Source organism: Sapajus apella, unplaced genomic scaffold (genome assembly GCF_009761245.1).
Source record: "Sapajus apella isolate SASKATOON/1434 unplaced genomic scaffold, GSC_monkey_1.0 scaffold80, whole genome shotgun sequence".
NCBI lineage: Eukaryota > Metazoa > Chordata > Mammalia > Primates > Cebidae > Sapajus > Sapajus apella.
In genome coordinates, this window is record NW_022437020.1 from 4,722,827 (window position 1) to 4,746,895 (window position 24,069).

General features: G+C 38.3%; 1 long non-coding RNA gene across 1 annotated transcript in view; it reads right to left on the reverse strand.

Annotated features, from left to right (window-relative positions):
• The window catches only part of LOC116533181, a 15,411-nt gene extending 13,594 nt beyond the window's left edge, over positions 1-1,817 (reverse strand). Inside the window, exon 1 of the long non-coding RNA XR_004261136.1 lies at positions 1,579-1,817. This is a non-coding gene — a long non-coding RNA (uncharacterized LOC116533181). The remainder of the gene's footprint in view (positions 1-1,578) is intronic.
• Positions 1,818-24,069: the final 22,252 nt, after the last annotated feature.

Genomic DNA, 24,069 nt, shown 5'->3' on the forward strand with positions numbered 1-24,069 from the left:
AACATAAATTCAACTAGATGAAAGGTATACATACACATATCACATAAGAACAAAAGATAGAGTAAAATAAAATGGCTTGAAAACCCACTATCCAACTGGGGTGATCTTTTCCTTCTGTGAACCATCCCAAGATAGATATAAACTGAGCTTGAGGGATGCTGAGGCTGACAGATGTGTCGTATCATGCAGGGATACATTTTATGACTTAAGGCTATTGCCCTCTAGAGATGGAGCAGACACCATGGTCCACTTCACCTGAGACCACAGATCACACTCAAGTTGCAAGTCCCAAAGGTGCTGTCATCCCAGGGAACCACTAGAGTCCCTTTTTGTCCAGATCTCAATCTCTGTCCCTTTCCGGGGTCAGAAGAGCCAAAGGCACTGAGATGGTCTACATAAATCTATGCAAATTCATTGGGTTGGGGGGGGGTTACTTTTTCTGATTCAGATCAATTTAAATTCCACAGCAGCACATGAAATATCAGTAAGATCCATTACTCACAGTATCTTGGGATCCTTAGAGAATTATCCTTAAGTGTGTAAATAAAGTCTGTTTATTCAAATGATGAACTTTACTGAAAGACTCACAGGGCATCCATCTGAAGCTGTCACATTTTTAACATGACTTCAGCAAAGTGTATTTTTGCAACTATGAATAGAATCCCTGCATTGATGATGATACCATACATTTATGACAAGCAATATAGAAACAAAAGTGCTAGGCCTGGAAAGAATTTTTCTGGATCTCTTATTTATTACATTTTTAATAGAAACTCAGAGAAAGCCTTATCTGCTGTCATTTGGTTTAAATTCCACAGTAGTTTTTGTATTTGACCAAATTCCCTTATCTCTTATTTCCTTGTATTCTGCTGTGCCAGCCTCCTAGCAGTTGATATACTTATCTGTGGTTTTATAATAAAGTTTTGGCTTCTACTGAGGGAAAAAGAAAAAAAAAAAAAAAAACATAAAGAAAAGGAAAAGCTGTTCCTTCGATACTAAATATACCAGTTGCCTGCATCTATTATGTGATTTTGAAATAGTTGCCTGTTCTTGGCATATTTGGGGAGCTTTGAAAATTAGTGTGTTGCATCCAACTTAAAGGTTTACATGATGCCTAATGTCATAGCCTCTGATTTCTATATAGAAGAGAAGACAGATATGGTGTACAAGGTATTAAAAAATTGAACAGAAAATAATGTAGACACACACACACGCACCAAAATGGCCAAACAAAAATAAAAAGAGGGTACAAATCATATACATCTAAGGCTGCTTTCTTGTTTTTTTTTCCTTTCAGTCAAAAGTAAGCTATGATTTCTATTTCAAAATTAAAGAAAAGCACAGTGTGCCTTCTTAACTTGACATTAATTAACTTATTTTGATCTCAATTTGAAAATTAAGGAAAATTTAAAATCAAGTTACACCAGTATGTGACAAAATTATTTGAAAATCCAGACTCTCTAAAATGAGGATAAAGTGTAGATTCTGAAAGTCTCATGGTCTTCCTGCAAGGAGAAATATACAAACTCATAAACACATAAATGAATACTCTAAGTAGTTGTCGACAACAACACTCACTTTTCAAAGGGTTGTGAGACGGGGATTTTCATGCTGGTTATTGATCTTGTGACAGCCAACAAGTACAAGCAAAGTGAAGCATCTATGTACCAGACATTCTCCTGGGTACTGGTTCTTGGAACTGTGAGTAAGATATCCTAATCTACAACTTAAAATCACAGCACCAGGCAATGTAGTTCATGCCTGTAATCCCGCACTTTGGGAGGCTGAGATGGGAGGATTGTTTGAGCCCAGGAGTTCAAGACTAGCCCTGGCAATATGCAAGACCTTGTTTCTAAAACTGAAAGAAAAAAAAAGACAGAAAGAGAAAAAGAAAATAAAAAATTAGTTGGGCATGGTGGCATGTGCCTGTAATCCCAGTTACTACAGAGACTGAGGCAGGAGAATAGCTTGAGTCTAGGACCTGGAGTCTTCAATAAGCCATGATTGTGCCACTGAACCCCAGCCTGGGAACAGAGCAAAATCTGTCTCTATAATAAATAAAACGGAAAAGAATTGAATCATTGTACCATGTGCCATATGTAAAACTTATCTGATCTCTGAACCCCACTTATCTGATCTGTAAAATGGAGACCCTACTATCTATTTTGCTTGAAAGATGGAAACAGAATCACATGATATTTTCAAGTTCTTGATGAAGTAGATCGTTTTACAATTTGAGCTATTTTGTCTGGTTCTATGGAGATTCTATGAAAAGATGGACTCTAAGTGAGTCTCTTTGGGGAAACAACTTGGCTTTATAGTAAGCAGATCTGGACGTCTCTGATTGTACTGACTTATGGGGAGGACCTAAATAAAATACTGTTTTAGGTCCTTTCTGAATCATCCCCCTTCTGTATCCACTTTGCCGAATTTGACACTAAGATGCAGTTACACTGTATAGAAAATGCACAGTTTGTTTGCTCTTAGTCCGGAACCATTTGGTGCCTCCCCAAAGCGGGGATCTAGGAAACTGACAAACTGCTACTTTTCACCAGCAGTAAATTCACTGGAATTTCTTTGAATGTTCATAAGGAAGATGGAGAATCTCCTTCTCCTCCCTTGTCTTTGCCAACAGATGTTTTGCCTCTGTGACAGAGTACAATAAACCTGTGAAATAATGAAGGCAAAACTCACAATGAAACACCGGCTACTTTTGAAGGGAACAAGCTGATTGGATTATTTCCACGATATTCAGCTGTGACAGAATGTGACAACTATACCTTTTCATTTCCTATCCAGCCTCCAGGAGATGGAAGATTTAGTATCACTTCGCACACTTTAAGTCTGGGAAACTTCTCCTTATGGCTTCTTATGAGTACTGGAGGCTGGAAAAGAAATCAAGTTGCTTTAGATTTGCAGCAAGGATTTGTATTAAGTTGCTTCAATTTGCAGTGGAGATGCTGGTGGCACTTTGCAAATATTGTCACCATTGACCTACAAAGTTTGTACATCTAAACCTTTGAGCATTGCTTTCATGCCAGCAATGAGCTGCTTTCAATCCACGATGATCTACTTTTTTTCTTTCTTTTCTTTTTTCTTTCTTTTCTTTTCTTTTTTTTTTTTTTTTTTTTTTTTTTTTTTTGCTATTTTGCCAGGTTCCAAGCTGAGACTGTCAACATTACTGTAACTTGTGATCTTGCACAGCCATCAGTTTAAAACAATTTCCATGCACATTTATTCAGGCCAAGACACAAGCAGGAGGTCCCAAGGTGGCAGGTTCTTGCATTACTCTAATCCAGTTACCACTAAGTTAAAATGCTTTCATTACAGTCTCAAACCCCTGGGAGAAAGTAGGTATGACAAGCCAGGGTCTGCTTATTATGTTTTAAACCAAGATTGACTCCAGGAAATAGTAGCAAGACTGAACAAGTACATTTTTACATACTTCCCTTCTTCTGCCTTTCTTGGTTCATAATTTTAATTCTTCTTAGTTTGAACTCTCTTCAAGGTCTTTTGGCCTACCTTTGTGGAGATTTGGAGAGCAACAATACAAGCAATAATTATAAAATAAATTACTTATTTATGCAAAGTCCTTTGAAAACCTTATGTGTCTTGGGCGTGCATTAACCTACTCTTACCCTCTACTCAACTAAGATATTTTAAAACTGTCTAAACCTGTTCACCTAAGTAATGGTGAATTATTAAAAATTAACTGCTGCCTTAACTAACTCCTTTATCATTGCAGATGAGCCTGCTAAATCAAATATTTAATGTACAATTTTATACAATGCAATGTATTTATTCAATTAACATTTATGAAACAGCTACTTAAATGCAGGTACTGTGTTAGCGAGGTGTCTCAAAGGAGGAAGGGTAGGTATACCAGCCTTTTGAGTTTACAGTCTTATTGGGGAAATTGGACAAGTAAGCAAGTAATTTTAATAATTTAAGATACATACATGCTATAACAGGAGAAGGAAGAAGTGTGGAAAGGAAGTCTCAGGACTTCCTAGGCCAGATATGAAGGCTTCCTGAAGGCAATGATACCTTGGCTTAAGCTAAGGGGTAAAAATGTGTTTTAAAGGAAGAACAGACAGCTTTCAAGCAGCATGTGTAGTGGAGAAAGGCTGGGAAGGATTGGAAGTTTATCAGAAAAAGGAAGATAAAATAAGGGTTACTCGGCCGGGCACAGTGACTCACACCTATAATCCCAGCACTTTGGGAGGGTGAGATGAGCAAATCACCTGAGGGCAGGAGTTCGAGACCAGCCTGACCAACATGGAGAAACCCTGTCTCTACTAAAAATACAAAGTTACTAGACATGGTGATGCATGCCTGTAATCTCAGCTACTCGGGAGGCTGAGGCAAAGGAATTGCTTGATCCTGGGAGGTGGAGGTTGCAGTGAGCCAAGATCCTGACATTACACTCCAGCCAGGGCAACAATAGCAAAACTCCATCTCAAAAAAATATATTTAAAGGTCCAGTGCATCCATGTGCAACCTCACATTTGTCCACTGTTGTTGCAAATGAGTCAGTTTTCTGAGTGAAGCTTACAACATTCAACTGTCCAATCTCGACTTTTGTGTCAGTCACAGAGATATTTATCTTAAGGCATCATCTCATTCTTTGCCTTGTCCAACAGTTCACCCTGATAATTTTTCTGCACTTGATGTCTAGGGCAAGAAATGAGAAGAATGAAAGTGTCTTACATTTCTACCTAATGTGTAATGTGTGTTACACCATAGCAATATCATAGAAGCTACTGTGAAAATATCCGCCTTATAACATTCTTGTAGTTGGGCATCCTGTGTGTTCAGGCCAAGTTTTCTCTAACAGAAACCCAGAAACACAGTTGGTTGAGCCTTGAATTTAGAGTGCTTGTGTGGACTAAAATCAAAACCTTCAAGTTTGTCACCCTGCCATTATTAATGGATGTTTAACACCCTGCTAAGCTGGTCTACCACTCAGCTGTTTTCTTAAAGTTGGTTGAGTAACTGGTATTCTTCCTGCTCACAAAGTCTTTGTTAGTGTGCATATTGCAAAACCATCCTAAGTAAACAGTCTGTGTCATCTGTATTAAAGGGAAGTTATGCGTGGATTAGTGTATAATAGCATGGGTTAGGGAGAAAAATGAGTCACCAAAGTAGCTGGTTCAAAGGAATAAATCACTAAATCATTATCTTGATGCCCGACTTAGGAAGCTTTAGCTCTTGAAGACATAATGTCTAAAATATAAAAACTACTGTGTAAAAACCAAGCCCCATTATGGACTGTAGTCTGGCAGTTTATGATGGAAGACTATAGACTGTGCCTATACTTAACAAAACGCAGGATTTAGAATAAAAGATGGAAAAAAAATTATGATATTCAGCAAATTTCTTGCTACCTGAGGGTAAAAATCAGAAACTATTGCCATACAAAATATATAATAGGTAGTAATAAATTGAATTGCATATCGAGTATAGACATCTTTCCGAAAAGGTTTTTATCCATTTTTTTAATCCATTTTCTATACCTGCTGCACAGGACACATAGACAAATAAGATACACATGGCATCAAGAACATCACAGTCAGAAGCAGACTTTGTGGATGTATCAAAGCCAATTGGTTACAAGAGGCTGTCTGTGGCACTGTTTTGAGAGGCATCCTGAGTACCGTGGTATCCACAGAATCCTCAGCAGGAGAGTGCTGTGATCGATTGGCCATCTGGCTGGGATGCTATGATGGAAGTGAAGACCCAAATATCAGGTGTTTGACAACAGCGATCAAGGTGAAGTGTTAGTCATGTAAACAATGGTATACCATAAAATGCTAATACAGAGACACCCAGGAGGTGCTGTGGGAACACAGTAGTGGTAGGGTGGGTCAGGGAAGGCTCTAAAGGGGAGATGATACTAGATTGGAATCTCTAATGGAGTCAGGTGTGTATCAGGTTGATGATGGTATGAAAGCCTCTCCCATACCAGAGTAATATACACAGAAAGAAAGGTGGAAAGGAGCATGGGGTGTTCAAATACTCACAGCAGTTCAGCATTTCTAGAGGAGAGCAGATAAACCAAGGATCTAATGTCCAGTCTGTTCCTACTGCCTGTTGATTTTAATTCCTAAATATTTCTCAAACTTACTTCCTTCTCTACTGCCAGGCCCTGGACTCAGCCTTCACCTTTTACCTAGACTATCACAGTGGCCTCCTAACTGGTTTTTGCACATCCACGTCTCTATTTGTTTACTTATTTGTTTATTCATTCAATGATTTCACTGAAGAATATTTTACATGTAAATATTTTTTATTTTGAGTATACAATTCACTGATTTTTTTTGGAAATTTAAAGTGTGTGGAGCCATCATTACAATGCAATTCTAGAACATTTCCATCAGTCCAAAAATACTTTTTGTGTCCATTAGCAGTAACTTCCCGTTCCTTCCTCCAACCTCCATCCCCTGGCAAACATTAATAGACTCTCAGTCTCTATAGAGTTGCCTTTCTGGATGCTTCATATCCAGGAACTCATATAAGAAGTAATATTTTTGTGTCTGGCTTCCTTAGCGTAGTGTTTTTGAGATTCATCCATGTCATGATACATATAAGTACTTTATTCTTTTTCCTTACAGAATAGTATACCATTGTATGGATATATGACATTTTATCTATTCACCTATTGATGGACATTTGGGTTGTTTCTACTTTTGGTTATTATGAATAATGTTACAATAGGCATTGACATATGGGTTTTCATGTAGTCGTATGTCTTTATTTCATTTGCTTAGATACCTAGGAGTGAAATTTCTGGTCATAAGGTAAATTTAAGGCACTGCGAACTCTTCAAGGGTGGCTTCACAATGTTTTATTTCCATCAACAATGTGCACAGTATTCCGCTTTCCAGTTTTTATTACACACTGTTAGCAGAGGACTTTTTTTTTTCAAAATTTAAATATATCATATTATTTTTATAGCTCTAAAAGATTTTGTTGGATTCTTGTTGTTCTCCGAGTAAAGTACCACATATTTAACAGAGCCTATGAGGTCTAGGTAAAAGTCTGGTCCTTATTTACCTCTTTATGCACCTCTTTATTTCTTCATATTACATTTTACTCTCTATTCTCCCCATACCAGACTCGACTCCTTTCAGTTCTTTTTTGAGATGGAGTTTCGCTCTTGTCACCCAGGCTAGAATGCAGTGGCACGATCTCGGCTTGCCACAACCTCCACCTCCCGGGTTCAAGCGATTACCCTGCTTCAGAATTCCAAGTAGCTGGGATTACAGGCACCCGCCACCACTCCCAGCTAATTTTTTGTATTTTTAGTACAGATGGTTTTTTGCCACGTAGGGCAGGCTGGTCTTGAACTCCTGACCTCAGGTGATCCACCCATCTCAGCCTCCCAAAGTGCTACAATTACAGGCATGAGCCACTGCGCCAGGTCTTCAGTTCTTTAAACACAATGCATTTCTTTAACAGAGGCTTTGCAAATACTGTGTCCAAACTTAAATGCTCACTTTGCCACCCATTTGCATTTTTTCTCCTTCTTAAAAATACCTATCCCTCCTTTGGATATCACATCAGATGCCTCCCCTAATTCCCCAGACAAGGTTAGATTTCTTCATGACATATCTTTGCATTTTATTTGTCTTGGTTTATAACCATGTTTTTATTTATTTAATATATCACTTTGCCAATGGAACCTAAGCTTCTCAAAGATGGGATCATGCCAGCCTTTGCTCACAATAGCTCATAAGAAGCCTGCAGTAAACATATGTTGAAAGAATAAAAACAGCCCAGAATAGAGAGAGATGGTTGGAGAGGTAGTGGTGGATCGGATCATAGAAAGGTCTTGGACATTTTGTGAAGGGATTTGCACTTTATCCTGTGGGTGACGAGCATCTGAAGTATCTTAAGATAGAGACGTAAACATGTGTTTACATCATCTCATTTTGGTTTCTTTATGAAGAAAGTAAAGAATAGAGGCAGAAAATCTATGTAAGAATTAGACACTGAGAGAAGGATTTAGATTCAAGAATTATGACTCAGTTTTCTAGCTTCAGTAGATAAATCTAAGCTACTCATTGAAACAGAAAAAAAAGATTATCGTATAATTTAATTTGTGAGTCTAGAAAAGAATCTAGGTTGTGTATAAGTAGCCTGTATAAGTTATTATGAAAACCATTTTCACCTATGAGAGAAACAGAGTAGAGGAATACACCAAGGATGGACCGCTGGGTGATCCCAACGTGTAGTGAGTCCCAAGGGTAGAAAAATAAAACAAGACACAAAGATGAGAGAACAGAGAGTGAAAGGAAGAGTGCTTTAGTAAGGAGAGCAAGGATCACCATTTCCATATGCAGAATGGGCTCTCAAGCACGAACTACAAAGACCCAGGGTTTTAACAGGAAATAAAAAGTGGGTCAATAGGATTTTATCTACTAAATTGTTGAAACTAGTGGTACAGAATGCTTTCTGATTAATTTTCTGTGGGTTAGTAAATGCTTTATTTTGGGTGCACATAAGAGTTTGTTTGGGAGATAAATTAAAATAAAAAAAAAAAAAAACGTGAAGTGAAAAAACAAGACTTCTTAATTCTGCCCAAGTGTCTGTCTGTCTTGCTTCCTTCCCAATCTGTTTTGACATCAAGACTACCTTGTTTTGTCAACTGTGCCCGAGACAGGTAAGGATGGCAGGTATGCACTTTCGTATTCATTAAGTCTCAGGTTGTCTTGACATCTGCCAATAGGTAAAACACTTTTTAAAGTCAGAATTATCTGCTCATTCACTTTTCTTGCTATTCAAGTTTAGTGACACTGCCAGAAAACACCGTCATCACCAATGACAAACCTGCATTGTAGGAAAATAGCAAATGCATTTTTAACAAAGTCAAATTGCTTTCTTTTGAATTTTTCTTTGTACTTCGTATTTACTTGTCAATTACTTTTTTAGAAAGGTATTAGATTGATATAACCAAGTTCAGATTCAATGTTGTTTTCTTATAAACTCAAAAATTAAAAATCTTATAGCCAAAAGAAGGTCTAATAAATTTTGGGTGGGACTCCTTAGACATTTCAATAGCTTACCATGGTTAAGCAAACCTTTACTTAGCAAACCAATAACGTTCTCATAGTTTGGAAAAATCTCTTTAAAAACTGAAAAGTTGATATATAAATGACAAATACTATTTTAATATAGCTGCAAACGGTAATGTCATCAATGCACTGCAAAATTACATTGGTAATATCTACTGATTTTTCAGTCTAATAGAATTTATTAATTATTCATTAGATACAGTATAATTAGATGGTTATTTCTAAAAATCAATTATTTTTAAAATTTTTAAAAATCTTTCTAATATTTCTCACTTTGAGAATTATACTCTTGAAAGAAATCATTTTGAAGTGTTTTTGAGGTATAATTAAAACTAGGCAACTCTCAAAACTTGGAATGCATATATTTTAACAGTTCTCTATAAAATGAAATTTAGATTTAGATTTTTAAGTGAAATAATTAGAAAAACAGGCAAAAATATGCCCATATACTTAGTCAAAGATTTTTTTTAATCCAGTGATGGTCTGAGAAGCAATGCACATGAATGAAGAACTCATGTGCAAAAACCAAACTACTTCAGAGTGGATCTCTCTCTTTCTCTTTTTCTCTCTCTCTCTCTCTCTCTCACTCTCTCTCTCTCTCTCACTCTCTCTCTCTCTCTCTCTCTCTCACACACATACACAGCCAACAACAATTTAAGCACCAAAGCTAAAGAGGCTAACACTCCAGAGATAGGGAAAGCAGATAGAAATTAATCTCTCATTTGACATCACTTTTATCCTAGAGAAAAGGGAGAGAAAAATTGAGCAGATAAGACATAAATAATAAGACAGCAAAACATAACCGCTATATTAATAATAAATGTTCCAAATAAAAGGTGTTTGTCAAACTTTAGGGAAAAAATTCAATATGCTGCTTTGCTTACCAGAAACAGACATTAAATATAAGAAAATAAAAGAAAACTGGTGTAAATAATGTAAGAGAATTTTAAGATCTAAACATAACTATAGATAAGGATATTTCATGATGTTAAGAAAGTAAATCTAAAAAGAAACAACAATTAAAAATGTGTAGGCATATAATGATTTGGCCACTACTTAGTGTGCCCAAAATGACAGTACAAAGAGGAGAATTTTTTTTTTTTTTTTTGAGATGGAGTCTCACTCTGTCACCTAGGCTGGAGTGCAGTGGCATGATCTCTGCTCGCTGCAACCTCTGCCTCTTGAGTTCAAGCGATTCTCCTGCCTCAGCCTTCTGAGTAGCTGGGATTACAGGTGCATGCCACCATGCCTGGCTAATTTTTTCATGTTTTTAGTGGAGACAGGGTTTCAATGTTAACCAGGATGGTCTCAATCTCCTGACCTCATGATCCACCTACCTCGGCCTCCCAAAGTGCTGGGATTACAGGCGTGAGCCACCACACCCAGCCAAGAAATAAATTTTAAAGCATTCCTCTCTAGTTCTAATAGAACAAATATGACAAAAAGTCAATAAAGACATAGAAAATTTGAACATGATTATTCAACTTGACCTAATTGATACAGAGAACATTGTAAGTAATAATTGTATTATTTTCACATTATTTTCAAGTGTATGTTAAACTTTTGCCAAAATTGCCCCTATGATCGACTAGAAAGAAAATCTCAAAAATCATCAAAGCTTTGAAATAATTCAGGATACATCTCTAACTGCAGTGGAATTAAACTAGAAGTCAATTTTGTAAAGAGACACCTTAAATAATGCCCATTAATTTGAAAATGAAGTAAAACATTTTGTGAGTACACATGGATTTAAACACACACAATGTAATTTTTTATTTTTATTTTTTGAGACGGAGTGTTGTTCTTGTTGCTCAGGCTGGAGTGCAATGGCAAGATCTCAGCTCACTGCAACATCCACCTCCCGGGTTCAAGTGATTCTCCTACCTCAGTCTCTCAAGTAGCTGGGATTACAGGTGCCTGCCACCATGCCCAGTTATTTATTTATTTTTTAATTTTTATTAGAGATGGGGTTTCATCATGTTGGCCAGGCTCGTCTGGAACTCTTGACCTCAGGTGACCCACCCACCTCAGCCTCCCAAAGTGCTGTGATTACAGACATGAGTCACCACACCCGGACAACAATATAATTTTAAAATCTTTTTAACTAAATGGCAATAAATATACAATATTCCCAAACTTGTGGGATGAAGCTTACATCACACTGAGAGGAAAAAAATTGGCCTTACCTATAGGTTTTAGAAAAGAAGAAGCCTGAAATTTTTCTTAAAAAATCTTCAAATACATCACAAGAAGTTAGAAATGTAGTAGAATATTGAGCCAAGAACAGTAGAAGGCAGTGAATAATAATTATTAGTATTAACAAGTCAAATAAAACAAACCTAGATGAGAGAGAATCAAACCACCCACTTGTTGCATATTTGAAAACAGCATTAAAATTAATGAAGTCCTGACAAGATTAACAATAAAAGAAAGGCACAATAACCAATATGAGGAGTGAAAATAAGAAATGCATACAGATATGCACCTAAAGCCATGTTTAAGAATATCATGGAAACCTAATTCATAAAAGCCCCAGACTAAAAACAATCCAAATGTCCACCAATAGAAAGGGTAAGTAAATGAAATATTTCTACAGTGGAACACTATACAACTTTTTGCATTAAAAGGTTCTGCACATCTCGTTTAGTGGATGAATCTCGTGAATATAATGCAATACAAAAAAAGCAGACATGAAAGAATACATATGACTCCAATCATATCCGTTAAGGGAAAAACTATGGTTTCAGAAGTTTGGTTTTATATATTTTTTACGGTTTTAGAAGTTTAGAGTGGGAACAGTAAGTATTCTTGACACAGGGAATATTTTATATCTTGATCTGGGCAATAGTCACAAGGGTGATTTTTGTGAAAATTTGCCAATATAATCACTTATGACTTGAGGATTTTTATGAGTTTAAGTTATGCTAAGAGAGAAAAGAAATCCTTTAAGAAAGAAAAATGATCTAGAGAACTATGCTTCTTTTAGTGTTGAATGATAATTTTAATTACAAAAACTAAGAAAAAGTGTATAAAATGTATTTGGCAAAATTCCACTTCAATTCACTCTCCAAACTGTCACTCCAATTACTTCTAAACAACATTATAAGTATGATTTTAGAGTCAACTGAAGTATTACTGAAACGACTATTATGGAAAACAATGCTTTTGTCTACGGCCATACCAGCCTAAAGGCGCCTGATCTCGTCTGACTTCATAGACAAAAACAATGCTTTTGAAATATCTTTAAACTCCCATATTTGTTCATTTTTTTAAATGCAGTATGTGATGATAATTTTTAAATTACATAATTCAAAATTATATATATGTATATATGCATGTCTGTATATACATGGATTGCATATATGTATGTGTTTTTAGATTTGTATGAATGTATTCATATTAATTTGATAGATAGGTACTGTACATGTATCCATATGTTTACACTCTCAACTATATGTACATATGGCACTATAACATGCCGCATTCTTTACTTCGACTTGTAATTTTCATGAAACAAACTCTTCTAAAATTGCACACATCAACTGATTAAGACATCTCTCATTCTTTTACTGATTTATTTTTTGTAAGGTGGTGGGACTTGAAACCTCTTCCTCAGTGTCTGGCACAGTACTCTCATTGGTCTTCTTTAATTATGTGTTTAATCCCATTTATCTCATTTCCCCCCAACTCCTCATACCCGTACTCTAACCACAAACCATCATTCCTTTGGTTCGGATGTTTTTAGCAAAATTGGTACTGCTACATGCCAACAATGTATGCAACATTTAATTTACATGAATTCTTAATATACATAAGTTGTATTTGTTATAAATCCCATTCCACACCTTACTTTGTCCCCTCCACACATTTTACGTGCATGTTTCTGCGTGTTCTCTCCTCTGTTTCTACATGGTTCTCCGTGGTGCACTCCACCATATTTACCTATTCACTATCACAGGGAGTGGCACCCAGATACTGCCTTGAACTTCTCACACCACAAATAACATTGAGAGAAACACACTCATACATGCCTTTGTATGTATCCCAATGAGGATTTTCTTTAGTAAATATGCCTAAGAGCAGAACTGCTGGTTTTTCTAGAATGCATGTGTTTGTTTGTTTATTTTTGAGATAGAGTCTTGCTCTGTCACCAGGCTGCACATTTTACATGCATGCTTCTGCGTGTTCTCTCCTCTGTTTCTACATGGTTCTCCTTGGTGCACTCCACAATTTTTACCTATCTCAGCTCACTGCAACCTCCTCATCCTGGGTTCAAGCAGTTCTGCTTCAGCCTCCTGAGTAGCTGGAACTACAGGCATGCATCACCATGCCTGGCTGATTTTTGTATTTTTTAGTAGAGATGGGGTTTCACCATATTGTGTTCTAGTGTGAACACATCAGTTTCTCTGGGCTCTAATTCTTACATACATAGTCTTTGAAACAATTCCGTTGGAATTCTATGCTCTTAAATAGTTCACAGCACAAGCTTTCATCTTACATTTTTTTTTTCCATGAGATAGCAAAACATGAAACCTTGCTAATGATCTTTTAAAAGAGTATGCTGATTATAAATACTGGTTTTGTCATCCTTGCTAGAGTAACATTTTAAAGAAGAACAAGATGATTCATAAAATAGAAAAGACTCAAAACATGGGAAAATGTTCTGGTCATGACTTACATGTCCAGGAAGCATGCTTTCTCAGCAGCACCACTCTTCATTGTACCTGTGACCAGAGAGATAGACAACTCTTTCCAGCTCACCATTACCAGCCAAGGTAAGAAAGGAGTCAATACTCATTTTTCTGTGATCTTTTTCCTCTGACAGAAAAACATGCTATGTTGAGAATTTTTTTTTTTTTTTAGTTATAAAATGTGATCAAGGCCAGGCATGGTGGCTCATGCTTGTAATTCTCACACTTTGGAATTCCAGAGCAGTAGGATCATTTGAGATCAGTAGTTCAACAGCAGCCTGAGCAACACAGCAAGACCTCCATGTCTATAAAATAATTTTTTAATTATCCAGGCGTGGTGGTGTGCACTTGTAGTCCCAGCTACTCAGGAAGCTGAAGTGGGAGGATTACTTGAGCCCAGGAATTTGACGCAGCAGTGAGCTATGATCATGCCACTGCACTCCAGCCTGGGCAACAGAGCGAGACCCTGACTCTACAAATAAAAATGTGTATTGATCAGACAAGAATTTGTGTTGTTGTTTTGTTTTGTTTTGTTTTTTTCCAAATCTACCATGTCCGATGTGGCAAAAACATAACAAAATAATGCTAAATTTCATCTGGACACAGGACTTTTCATTCATTGATTTTCTTGTTGATGTTTGGTTTTGTTTAAAGAAAAATCCCAACATTGAAGCTACATCAAAGAAAAACAAATGCATTCTAGGTGTTTGTCCAAACCTATCCAAAAAATAAATTTAAAAAAATTCTCTAAATTAGGCATTATTAATTGAATCAAATCATACATACCTTTTAATTTAAAGTGCTGACAATTTGAAATATCACAAAGGAGTAAAATCACTAATATGAAAGGAAAGTGAAAAATTCGACTCTTGTTTATGTTTTTGGACATTATATAAAGAGAAAACAGTCAAAGGGGGTCTTTGTGAAAGTGTGATGGTCTAACTCTATGGTCATAATGTCTTTGGGATATGGCTTAACCTTTTAGAATTGTTCTCCTTTTTAGGGAGCAAAGGTAATGTTGACAAGTTATAGAAGAAAACTGAATAGCTCCAGTCTCCAATTTTCTGGTGCACCTTTAGAGCTGAGCGTTTTTTACAGAGGGTAACCTCACATTTGCTGAAGAAATAATATCCTAGAATATGAATAAGAAATAAATATCCTCAGATTCATGCTATATAAATACATTTGCTATAGGTTTTATTAAATATTCATGATACATGCATGTACAGGTCAAATTACCTTTAAATATTAAATTTCTTTCCAGTGGTGGAGAATTTTAGATTTATGCAGTGTTTATAAGGAGAGATGGAACCCATGCATTACAATCTGCTGGCAAATTCAGCTTCTGGTTTAACTGGGTCCCTAAGGTTAGAGGGACTTGACTCACAAAACTGTGAAATTGCCTCAAGTGTCTTGTCTCTGTCTTACAAATCACAACTGGAACTTAAAGATGTACTAAAACCTTAAGTATTTTACACATATTTTAAAGAAGAAATGGACTGGTGCCTTGTGCGTAATGTGCCTCAGGCACATTACACAAATCTCATTTAATACAGCCAGGCCACTGAAGCAGGAATTATTATCCTTCCACAAGATAGAAGTGATAAAAGAAAAGTTCAGAGAGACATCCTAAGTTGTGTGTGATCACAAGAAATAGCAGAATCTGGATGGAAACCTGGTTCCACAGGGCCCAGAAGATCAGGTCTGTCATTGGTAATGCCAACTGTCACAAAGGACACAATGGATCACAGGTTTTCAAATCATGAACAACTTGAGGAAGTCAAGCATTGGAGAGCATCCCCCATCCACAAACTGAACGGAGGAAATGCCCTCGATTCGAGTCTAGGGGATCTGGGTTGGTGTCAGTCTATGAGGATTACTCCCATATTGGTTTCCAGAACCCACTCCCACTGTTCCCACCATTGAGACTTTTTTCCCTAAATAAGGTTTACACGGTGTTGTGGAGCCACTTGGAGACTGTGGGAAAAGGCATTCAGCATACAGATTTAAACATATTCCTAGGTTGACCCAACCATTTATCATCCAAGCTAGGACACATTTTTGAGAGCTCAATAATTATGCTTGTACAATACATGCAAACCAAGATTGTCCCAGGCAGAGTGAGATGAATGATTATCTGACCTATACCCCTGTATAGAGCCAAACTATTTCATCCTTTATACACAAATATATTTCAGGAACTTTATAATTACGTTACTAGAAACACAGGTGAATTGTTTGTATATACTAAAGGTGTTATTGTGATAAATGAAAAAATGTTAAGTATGCCACAAAATCCATATGGCTGTTTTCCAATTCCTTATTTTTTAATATGCCAATTAGCTCAAAATAATTGAAAATGGTACAGAACTCCTTGAACTTTGGAGAGGCTCTATCTACATCCCTAGACCTGATAGTGTCCCAGGTTCTGTTATTACAGGTTAAATTACCTGGACATTCCTACTTTTCCATCACTTCAAACTCAGTATCAGTGAAAGCAAACTCCCCTGAGATGAATTCATCTTCCCCCCACTGTAAAGGGACATTAAGTGACTACCTGTGGTCCTACTGTCTTAGGGTCCAACACCTGCCTAAGGGATTGCAGTGTGACACTTTGCAATTTTTTCAGCTACAAGGGAAGAAGAAGATGTAAATGAGAGCCAGGGCCAGAATCCGTTTGGCGGCACCGCCCATGGCCTCGGCTGTCTGTGATTTCTCACACTCCACAGGACAGGGTGCACAAGCTGCAATGTCAAAGAGAACTCCAGGAGCAGGGCGGAGAGCCAGGCACCTGAGCCTCTGCTGGCAGCGTGGAGAGACTCAGGGAAGTGGCTTCTGGGGAAGGGGAGTTGTCAAGGATGCATGCTGGTTTCCCATCTGACACTTACCTGCAGCACCATCTGGAACACCTACTCGGAGCCTGGAAGTCCCGTGGCCTCTGGGGGAAATGGGAGCCCTCCATTGCAACCCCATACACCCTAAGTTGACGGATGCCTGCTCTAAGAAAGCAGCAGCAACTGGCAGGTTAAACAATCCCACCAAGATAAAGAATCCCTTGCAACCCTCCCCCAGGCTGTGATCCCCAGTGGCTGTTTAGGAGGCTTTCCCTACAGCTGCCCCCTTCCACCTGATTGAATGATTCCCTTCCCACACAGGCACTCACATCAACACTGGTACACACACACACACACACACACACACACACACACACACACACACCCTATATAATGTTCCTATAACTTTAAACCTGAGTCTCACAAGATTGTAAGGCCCCTTTGATGCAAAGTACACCCTCCAAAAAGGCAAAAATACCAGCCGGGCACAGTGGCTTACGCTTACAATCCCAGAACTTTGGGAGGCCGAGGTGGGTGGATCACGAGAGGTCAGGAGTTCAAGACCAGCTTGGCCAACATGGTGAAACCCTGTCTCTACTAAAAACACACACACAAAAAGTAGCTGGGCATGGTGGCAGATACCTTTAATCCCAGCTGCTTGGGAGCTGAGGCAGGAGAATCCCTTGAACCTGGGAGGCAGAGGTTGCAGTAAGCCAAGATCGTGCCGCTGCACTCCAGCCTGGGAGACAGAGTGAAACTCTGTCTCAAAAAAAAAGGCAAAAATACTAACAAATAATTATTCCAATGATGATCATTACTATAAGAAAATGCAATTGGTGCCCTGAGAAGAGATGAGCCATGAGTAGCATCAGTAAGTCCCATAAGGCCATGGCCATGAGATGATGCCCAAAACTGCAGGCAATCACTTCTCTGTTTATCCATGTGGTAGCAACAGAGTGGATGGGTCCCCTGATGCCCTTGACCAGCACCTCTGGTTGCTAAGTGTGTCACTTATCTGTCTGATCTACGTGTCCTGCTGGTCTCCATGGTAGAAGCATGTTATTATAACCTATGAGGATCTCCACACCATTGAGTGTCCATGAACCACCAACCAGCCTGCCCCAAGAGGAGAGAAGAAACTTCTGTTGGTTCAAGCCAGTCTATGTCAAGATCTCTCTCTGTTACAGAAACAAAGCCTGCATCTAATTAGTACAGTTGATCTGCACATATTTCTATGTTATATCTTGAAAATAAGGCATTGTTATCCCATTCTACACATAAGGAAACTGAATTTAAAACGTTAACTTACTTTCTTAAATTACGTCACTAATAAAATAGCCCACATTTAAATGCTTTTCAGGGGCAAGACTGCATTTGGGAATTTGACTTAAACAAATGAATATCTGCTCTTAACAATTGAATATTTTACAATTGTTACTGAAAACCACTTTTGTTTCTGGAAAATAAAAGTAGCCTGTACTCAGTAACCGTCGAGTTCCCTAACTGCCGTAAAATTAGGAAATTGTTTAGCAAGCAGAATATTGCTTGTGAAATAAAAGTGAGTAGTTTCTTGTGTTTAAAAAGGTTGTAGCATATCTTAAAATAATTGGCGTTATCTTTAAAAATAAGTTATTGCAGCATCAGAGCTGAGGATCACAGAGAATCACAATGCTGATGGCCTTATCTGGCAAATAAGCTACTTATGTAGGAATTTTTTTAACTCCAAGAGTAAATTTTTGTATTCTCTAAGACTAAATTATTTTCTTCTCACAGATTTCTTGAATACAGAATCTCTGTAAGATTTGTCTTTTTACCTGCAAAACTATTCACACAGTTGTGAGCATGGAATAGATGCTTAAAATGTTCTTATTCACTTAAAGTACACAATATTCCAAGGATAGTTGTAGCCTCTGAGAATCAAAAGCACTTGCATGGTGTTTTACAGTTTATAAATCACTCTTATAAATGATATTTGAGGTACGATTACTATTATTATCTTCTATGTAAGACATAGAAGCTAGAGCTAAGAAAACTGTGAAGGATTTCCCAAGATGTCACAGCTTTTTCATGCCCTGCCTTGATAAGCCCTGTGTTCATCTTTTCACACCAGATCCTATAATCGTACTTGGATGCCATGGTAGACGTTACAGAATGAATGGATGCATCAATCAATCAGTCAATCAATGAAACCATCAGAAAATGAGCAGCAAAATCATGTTGTAAAGCAACCAGCTAATTGGTGATCAGTGCCAAGGTTATTATTTATGTGTTCTTTTTTTTTTTTTTTCAGACAAGAACGAGGCAGATGAAAACCATACACAAAAACACAACAAACAGAAAAGAGATTCCACCAAAAGCAATCATCAAGAAAACGTCTCCAGCGAGACTCACATTGTTGTGGAGGGGCATGTACATATTTGCACTCAAACAGCTTCAGAAGTGCTTGCCTGATGAAAAGGACTCACCAAGAGCTGAAGATTTTGGTATCACAGTCCAAGTGGTTCCTTGTTGGCAATGGCCATTGTCATCATAAGGCTGGATTTAACTTCAGAAGTACTGCATGCCATCTGGCTCCAAAGAGCAAATCTATTTTTATAATATCAAATTTGCAATAAGGGAAAACTACAAACAGGCTCAGAGTTGGATGAGCTTCCATTTTTAACACGACTGACTTTCACCAGTCTTCCTGGGGGCCCCAAGCTGGGTGGGCTCTTTCCCTCTGCTCCGGGCCTTATCTGTGTTAGGTTGTGTGATTAGGATCCTAAAGTCACTGAACAAACAGGGCAGGATTCTCCATCACAGACCTTTTGTTCATATACATTTCACTGGCTTTCGTTGGAGAAGTCAGAGAATGGCTATCATCTCCACACTAATAATATCCTTTGGTAAATGATAAAGTCAAGTCCAAAGTAAACTGAGAAGCTTTATCAGCATGTCGAAGCTATCCCCTTACAGCTCTGTACTTGCCAACTGTGCATCCTTTTCCTAGACAAAGACTTGATGCACATTAAAAGGCACTTACCAGAGTGGGTGTTTGTTTGTCATAGGAGAGCAGGCTGCCCTCTGATTCCAGGCACCCCAGTCGCCACTCTCATCAGAGGAAGGGAGGTATATGTTACAGCTAAACTCCTTCCTTGATGATCTCTTGAATCGAGTCGGGGAGATTCAGCGCTTCCTGCCAAATTATTCCTTCTCTTTCTCCTTGTTAATATTAACTGATGGACTTCTCAGAGGGAAAGTGTATTTCTCACTGTGAATAGAGAGAACGCTGTGGTCGACCAGTTACTCTTCTACCCTGTTGTCAGAGAAGATGCATCAAAAGGGATTTACACACCCAGTTAATTCTAACAGATGGCCCTTCCCCTGTATTCTGAGAGAAGTTGAAAATCAATCCACATTTCTCTCCAATTCCAAATTAGGCAAATTAGCACACTGCCCTTGATTTTTGGTAAAATTTAGCAAAATGGACACAGTGAAGAAGACAAAAGATGCAAAAAATTTAGGAAGGCCCATCTCACTTAACATGCTGTGCCTCTGCCCACACTTTTGATACACAAATGATGCTTATCTATAAAACAGTGAAAACACTGATCATTTTTTTCTTTCCTTTCTTTTTATTTGTGTGTGTGTGCATGTGTGTGAGTTTATCACCCAGCATGTATGTGAGTTTATCACCCTGCTGTATATATGCATATGCTTGTATAATTTGCACAATGAATATATAAATATACAGGACACATATATTGTGCATACATCATGCACCCAAATAGCTTGTGGGTCTGTGTAGCCAATAACAGGAACAATGGGACGCCCCCTACACTAGGAACCAATATGTTGCAGGTTTTCTTGGCTTTTTTGCAACTGTAGACAAACATTCCCCCAGGAATGGATGGCTCAGGGAAAGTGTGATGGGATATGAAGCCTTTCGTCATAAAATCCCCATCTAAAAATCCTGTCAAAATTGATAGGGACTGAAGTGTATATAACACTGTTGCTGTGTTGGTTTCATTCCAAACACAGCATGCTTCTGAATGATCTGTCATTACCATCAGACCTGAAGGAAAGAAAAGCAACCGAGAGAAACCTCTCATTGCCATCTATAGGCTGCCGACGGAAGGTCCAGGTGACAGCTACAAGGCTCTGTGAAGCAGCAGGAGGAGATGTTCTGGAGGTCACCAGTTCATAGTCACATTTCCACCACCTTCTTCATTCTTTCAAAAAGCATTTCTTGTGCCAGCATTGGGCTAGATGTTGAGAAGAATGCAAAGGTGAAGAAGAAATATCATCTTCATCTTTGGGAGCACATGTTCTGAGGACTGGAGCGAGACCACTGCAGAGCCAAGCACTTGACAGATGCTCAGGACAAAGGGGTTGTCCTGGAAGAGGTGATATTTGAGCCCTGTTATGCACTTTCAAGAGCCAGTAGAACATTCCCAGGTAGAAGGGAGGGATTGGTTTCCAGGTCAAGAGAAATGGCATACGCAAAGGGGGCATCAGCATAGAAGATATGCAATGTATTCTAGGAAATGCAAGAAGTTCTATGTGCAACTGGAAGCTTGCCTACACTACATGTCCAGGGAATAGGGTGGGCTGAGAAGGAAGACCAGTTTGTGAAAGGAAGAAAGCCAGACTGTGGTATTTGGAGTTTATCCTATGGTCAAGATTACCTCCTCTTCTGGGCCCACATTATCACTTGGTTATGAAACTAATGCTGACCCTATTGGGCTATATACAGAATCATCAGTAGCCCAACCAACTAAGCAAGAAACAACAGATTGAAGGAGATGACAGTACACATTCAGGGTTCAAACTGCCCAATGCTTCAAGTGATTAGTTTCTATAAAAGTAAATTATATGCCATTCTGAAACTTTTATTCGTCCAGCATTTGCTTCTCTTAAATGGGATCAGTGTTTGCAGAGAGTGAGCGCCTTTATTATCTCACCATTGTAACTGACATATTTTGGGGTGTCTGTCTCACACTTTTTCCTTCCTTGAGAACTCTCCCTCAACGAAGGAAAGGCTCCTCAGTGGCCAAGCATGAGTGTTACAAACCTGTATCCCTGGACACAGGATGTGATATTATCTGACCAACTCCTCATCCAAGTTGAGCCAGTCGGGGTCTCGTTTACATGAACTTCTTTGCATTAATAGAAAAGTACTGGGAGCCAAGTCAACTAAGGGTGTGTCTCCAGAGGGAAGGCTGAAAATCAACTGTTCTTTGAGGTCCCAGGACTGACATATTTCTACTCTTTTTGAGGCCATTTGATTCAATCCTTCCATAACACCTTTAGTATCTTTCTGATGAATATCCTTTCTTTTTTTCTTAAACTAGCTCAACTTCTTTTCTGTTGATTGCAAACCAAAGGAATCACTAATTTTTTATTTTTACAGTGTATTACTCTTAAATAGTAAAAATCTTCTCTGTGATTTTCCCTTGACAAATAATGATGCATTCCCAAGAATACTCTCCCATTTATTTTCAGAGTAATAGCATGAGAAGCCAGAAAACACCCAGCCCAAATTTTGATTTTACGTTCCCTGAAGAAAATGACTACCTCTTGCATGTTTGTGGTATCACACCTGTACAATACCCTAGAGTAGTAACTAACTGGCTATTTCCATCAGTCAACCACACACAGAATAAAAGTCACCATTTTTTATGAAGATTTTAGGACTCAGTAACCTACCAGAAGGAAGATCCTAATAACAAATCTTAAGAACTAGAGAAGTGTGTCCATTTCTGTGTTTACGTCCACTTGTGTAGAGCTGGCTTGATCTGGTTCATTAGCGTGCGCAAGAATGGTCAGTAGCATTTTGCCGCTACCTAACACCTTAGAGAAAATGCTGAGCAGCCAGCCTGTTTAACATTGCCAACATCTTCATAAACGAGCCTGTCATTTGAGCTGAGTTGTACTCAGAGAAGACATTCAGGAGCTCTCACCGTGGTTCAGTATTCCAAATGAAAAGCTTTGCCCGTCATTGTGAACTCCCTGTGCCCTCCTAGCATCCCTCTTCCTGAGCCGCCATCTGGGAAGAGATGCACTACAGCATTGCCAAAGACTGCTTCTTCCAACAATAGGTGTCACTATGTGACAGCATCCATAGATTAAGCTGTTACTTCAGAGTGGTGACAGGGCCAGAATAAAGGGTCCTATAGACTTTCGATTTAGTAGAGATTGAGATGTGGTGGTTGAGCTGTGTATGGTTTAAATTCTAACCAAACTGATTCACGTGTGCCTTCATCTCTGCTATCTAATGAGCCTCTGTGATTGGGGAGAATCAACAGTGAATATCTCGCCAGTGCCCTGGCAGTGACTGAGATAAAGAGCTCGGAAACCCTTTTACTAAAAGGCAGCTGTGAAACAGTTCAAGTCAAAATGCGAGTTTCAATTCAATATTCTCACCGAGAAACAAAATATAAACAGCTATCACCTTTGTAACGATTAATTCTCCCGTCTCATTGCTGAAACGGTTTCAGCTCTGAATCTCCTTCTCCCCATCAGATAGAGTATGAGATATGTTGAGAGGAGATTGTTAAAGCCTGGACTGCAGAATTTTATCTGGTCATCTGAATGACTCAGAAAGCCCAAAGTGCTCTTCTTTTACGTGTATTATAATAAAACAAATTATTCTGGTGTCACAGACCTTGAATACCCACTAACCTTGATAAGCACTTACATCTAAACAAAAAGAGAATCAATTTGCATTTTCCTTTCTGCTGGCTAACATAATGCTTCATTTTACAGTTGCAATTAAGGGTTATTGCTATCTTTACATACCACATTAGGCAGTTTGTGTCCATTGTTCACGCATAGTTCCAGCAGAACGTTTCAGGTTGAAGGCATTTTCACAATGACGCTGCTTTTGTCCTGCCCCAATGCTATTATCTTGAATGTGTTTATCCCAACAAGTCTCTTCAAGACCTGAAAACTGTCCTCTGTGAAAACATGTCAGTCATCACCTTCACTCACAACTGGAATTAACAGTGCTCAAGGTCTCAGGGTGCACACACACACACACGCACACACAAGGTTGGCTTACCTGGGTGGCCAGATATGTAAAGCTGCAAAGCTTCTTGAATTGACCTTAATGAATTAAAACCTGCATAGGCAGAAGAAATCTCTTGAACAAACCATAGATTTCCAAACCATCTCACCAGGCTGATAAAAGCTTCAAACCCTGCCAACCTCGGCCTTTGAATTCGCATTTTCTTCCCTGATCTATGGCCTCTTAATTTTCTGGGGCAGAGAAGCAAACCACAGGCATTCATTAAGCAAACATCTATGTATGGGAAGAAATGGAAGCATATTCCTTCTGAAAACCACAAATACTTGAGTTAGAATAATTGAGAAATGGTCACTGGCAGGTAGAATAACACAATTATTATAGATGTAACCTTTTGGGAAGTAAAGACAGAAAGTCTTAACCTAGAAAGATAGATGCACTCGATGAAAAAGAATGACCAG